At 42.4% G+C, this 4,922-nt stretch overlaps 1 non-coding gene across 1 annotated transcript; it reads right to left on the bottom strand.

Annotated features, from left to right (window-relative positions):
- Positions 1–4,541: 4,541 nt before the first annotated feature.
- Positions 4,542–4,623, bottom strand: trnas-uga (transfer RNA serine (anticodon UGA)). The gene has a single exon. It is a non-coding gene; the product is annotated as a tRNA-Ser (tRNA).
- Between the last annotated feature and the right edge of the window lie 299 nt (positions 4,624–4,922).

The raw sequence follows: 4,922 nt of genomic DNA on the forward strand, positions 1-4,922 counted from the left end.
ATTTAGGCCGCTGTTGTGTCGTCAGATGGTCTCACTCCACACCGGGTGTTATGGACTTCAGTGAGCCGCTTTAGGTCCTGGGACCCTGTCTCACCTTCCCGTTATTTACACTTTGCTATTTTGGTGATGTCCATTCGCATTAGGAATGCCTCCCTTAAGCCGGTTGCCAGGGCTGCAACATAAAGCATTAAAGTCTCTGTTCGGCACCAGTTGTGTGTTGGCTACTCTGGCATGAATGTTTGCGGCTGGACAGTTATAGTCGATTTTAGTGACATCGGCACCTAGTTTTCATCCCAGGAAACGTCTCAGCTCATGTGACATGGGACGGAACTCAGTATAGAACTTTTCACTTCTTTGGCGAACTTATTACCTCCAACCTCGCTTGAGTCAGGCAACTGCCCATAGGCACTTTCCAGATCCTTCATAGTCCATGGCTGATGCATCGACACTGGATACGCTTCTGGACCTTCAACGTCTAACATTGGAGTTTGCAGAATTGCCTGATTAGTTGATCATTCGCCAGTACCCTCCCTGTCTGCCTCACCATCTGTCAGAGATTGATCGCGAAGAGGCCCTGGATCCCTTTCCTTCTTGGAATGGTCACCCTTCTTTTGGGCTTGTTACTTCAATTGGTTGCAGGTATGGCGTGCGATCAGTGATTCAGCAGACCCTGAGGTAGCTTCATTATGTTGTTTTCTTTGTGCGTCTGCGTGTGCGCTGGTGTTTGTACATGTACTTGATCTATCACATAATTGAGATTTCCTTTCCCTATGTCAGCCTCAGCCTTACATGTTATCAGCACTCCAATTCACAGGTTCAATTTTCCCTTCATTCCTCCTTTTCTCTCTCCTCCAACCTCCACCTCATAATTTCCAGCTTCCTCTCTCTGGCAAAGTACATTCCTTGATTCACAATTCTAACTGCTTGACACACTGGGCTGTCATTATTGAGCATGTATTGTATTTTTGGTTGTCCATTTGTTTGACTCTCCTTTTGTTTGATCTTGCTGGAGCTTAATTTTAGTGTAACTGGAAAAGTCTTCAACTGTCTCTCTCTCACGCGGTACCGCTATCATTTCCCTTTGCCTTACTTACTTACCTCCGGATAACCCCTCTCGCATTGGACACGTCCGCCTCAATGCCTTGGTTTTCCGAAACCAAAAAACCAAGTATCCAGTACACCTTTGGTGAGTCCAACTCAGCCAGTGGTGGCTCCAAGTCTAAACCCACCCTTACATGTGCTGTCTCTGAAACACTTTAGAAGCGGCAATCCCCTTCCGTTGGGTTTTGCTCTAATACCACGCGAGAGTTCACTGAAGCATGTTCCTGCTGTATTTATTCTATTAGAATGAGTCGCTATGTAGGATTACTTAAGCCACGATTCTTACTCCAACTCTATTCGATTCGCTTGGGCGATCGACCGATTCCCAGCCCTCTCACGCATAAGGGCCAATTCAGCGCTCGATATGAAGCGAAACACCTTCAAGGCACTCGTGGGAATCTTCAGAATCCCATCCAGACGCCTGGTCCCGGGACGAGTCCCCAAGTTTACTGTCGTGAAAATTAACTCGACTTGACTCAACTATTGGCAAGAGCAAAGAAAGGAGCTATATTTCAATTCTGCAGATTTGACCCCTGTCCATTCATCTCGATGCCTCAATGTAAGGGTTATCTGGGTATTCTTCAGACACTTGCCTCAAATGTGTTTTTTATCACACACTCAATGGCAAAGACTAGGAAAACACTAGTTGTTATTCGATCATTCCCTGGTCTTGGACATAACAGTTCTGCTTGCACTGAGTTTGACTGTCGCAAGGTCGAGTTGTTTTTTTCTCAAACTGATATAGAGACAAACTGACTGTAAAACTCTTCAAAGTATTGTTTTTAAAGCTCAGCACAACATTAAATGTTAGAAAAACATTCTCTTTCAAATTTATTGCAAATGGATAATTTTCCATTACAGTCAGAGGATTCATGAGGACACAGCGGTAGATGTAATCTATATGGACTTCAGTCACGCGTTGGAGAAGGTTTCCCATGGGAGGTTGATGAGCAAGGTTAGATCTGAAGGCATACTGGGAGAACTAGCCATTTGGATACAGAACAGGCTGAACGGTAGAAGGCAGAGGATGGTGGTGGAGGGTTGCATTTCAGACTGGAGTCCTGTGACCAGTGGAGTGCCAAAAGGATCGGTGCTGGGTCTTCTAATTTTCTGCATTTATATAAATGATTTGGCTGTAAGCCCAAGAGGCATAGTCAGTAAGTTTGCAGATGACACCAAAATTGGAGGATTAGTGGGCAGCAAAGAAGGTTACCACAGATTACAGCAGGATCTTGATCAGATGGGCCATAATGCGAGCATAATGCATACCCACGGGCAGATACTATTATCAAAGTTGGTGAACAGATTTCTGCGTTTGTAATTCCATACAGGCGATACCCGTTTAAAGTGATGCACGTTCGACTGAAGAACAACAGGTTAGGCAGCATCCAAGGAACAGGAGAAACGACGTTTCGGGCATAAGCCTTTCTTCAGGAATCATGCCCGAAACGTCGATTCTCCTGTTCCTTGGATGCTGCCTGACATGCTGCGCTTTTCCAGCAACACATTTTTAACTTTGATCTCCAGCATCTGCTGTCCTCACTTTCTCCCCGACTGAAGAACAAGCCCGCCACAGTCCAAAGACACATGTCCAGAGTTGTGGCTGGGTTGACACACTGTGCAGTGTATTTGGACGATGTCATGATCTTTAGCAATTCAAGGAATGATCACAAAAGACTGTTGGCAGAGCTCTTTGAACGACCACGAGAAGCAAAACTGATGCTAAACATAAATAAAACAGAATTCACGAAAGAGTTGACGTTCTTGGGATGTAAGATCGGTCATGGAAGGGCGATTCCCGCCGGAACGTAAAGGCGAAGGCGACAGAGGAATTTACATGATCAACTTCGAAGAAAGAGTTTCTTCAATTCTTCAGACTCAGCAGAGTCTGCCAGAAGTCGGTTTCAAACTATATTGGTTTAGTGGCACCGTTAACCGATTTGCTGAATAAGAATACAACATTTCAGTGGACAGTACGATGGCAGGAGACATTCGACCATTTGAAGTCTATATTAACCACCAAACCAGTTTTACCTACACCAAACTTCTCAAAAGCGTTTAAAGTCGCCATCGATGGCAGTGACGTTTGTGTTTGAGCTGTACTTCAACAGGAAAAATAAGCATGGGATTGAACTGCCAGTTGGTTACTTTTCAAAGAAAATCAACATCTACCAGAGGAAATGCTCCATAATCGAAAAAGGACTATTGAGTTTGGTACTGGCTTTACAAATTTCATGTATATGCCCGAACAATGGTTCAGAAACGGTTATGTACACCGACCACAATCCGCGAAAACATTTATATATAAGAATATGATACTATTTCGTTGGCTTATAACGGTAGAGAATTTCAATATATAAATCGTATATGTTACGTGTCTGTCGAATGTATTCACAGACAGGTTATTGCAGATTAAACTTATGGCGTTGAGATGAGATTTGTCTTTATTGAATGTTTTATGTGTGTATATAGGAAAAGGTTAAGGCGATATTATACGAAATTTATCGGTATGCCAGGGTAAAGTATTTAAAAAATAAAATGAAAACATATGTTCATTATGATGATTCATTTTTCCTGAATAGACGAGGTGCTTTAAACATATTGTTGCATGGCTAAGACTGTTGAAAGCAGCAGAATAACCAGACACTGCAACAAGTGTTATCACGAATACAACAACGTAATACTGGATCGAACAACTCAATTAGTTCATTGCCTAGAGACATAAACATTTCGAGTTGACCACTCAGTTTAAATATTATCCAGAATAAAATATAAATTTCAATTCAAATTTGAATTGTGTCTATTGAAAATCTTAAAAAGGAATGACACAATCAGATGCTCTGGGGTATGATACGGGTGACATTGAACAGATGAGAGGAAGACTGCCAAGTCCTGCATGTAACAATCTTCTTGAAAAAATATATCTCTGAAAAATACCTTTTCGATCGGTTACGTGTGACACAGAATTTCCTAACAAGGAAAAAGAAGACATAGGAAGATCTGAAGAAAAGAACCGACAGCTGCCTGGCTTTGAGAAAAGAAGAGCTGTTTTGTTAACTTTAATTGGGAGTTTTATCTGAATAGTATTATCGAAGGGAACATCACAATGGGTAATAGAAATACATTGTCAATCGTGGTTTGTTAATTTATTACTCTTTTATTTAGAAATAAAGTTCTTAATTTTTACTTTGTGCAGTTCTTGGCCAATCAAACTTTTGCAGATTACTGTACGGCATAAATCGTTTCTGTGTTTTATATGAAGCAGGAGGGTTTACCGTGTGTCGTAACGAGTCTAAACAAATTTGGCAATGCAAGTGTACATCTGTTCAGTTCTTTGAGTGCACTGGAGATTTGCACCATTCGTGACCTGAATGAAGTGATTCTCTCCGCCGTGATCTGAATCCCAAAAAGCAAAGTCGAAAGCAAACTCCGCCCTCCACCGTAGTTGACAGGATTCGAACCTGCGTGGGAATACCCCAATGGATTTCAAGTCCATCGCCTTAACCACTCGGTCACAACTACATGAGGGCATGCATTTACTGTTGAATTTATCATTTCCAAGTCTTTGTCTCTGGTGAGCTCAGCAGTTGTGAATCATTGTTTGGTTTATTTGAATTCAAAAACCACAGCTTTCAAATCGATGAAATGTCGGGACAAAGTGGGTCTGGGTGTTCCACCCCGAGAGGTGGAATCGATATTCAGCTTAAAAGAAGGCGGAAATTGCAGGAAAATACTCAGCAGGTCGAGCAGGATCTGGGCTGGGAAAGGGTGATTCAACGTTTCAGAACTTCTTCAGAAGTTATTCGAACTCCGCTTTCTCC

This window comes from Chiloscyllium punctatum, chromosome 35 (genome assembly GCF_047496795.1).
Source record: "Chiloscyllium punctatum isolate Juve2018m chromosome 35, sChiPun1.3, whole genome shotgun sequence".
NCBI classification, from domain to species: Eukaryota; Metazoa; Chordata; class Chondrichthyes; order Orectolobiformes; family Hemiscylliidae; genus Chiloscyllium; species Chiloscyllium punctatum.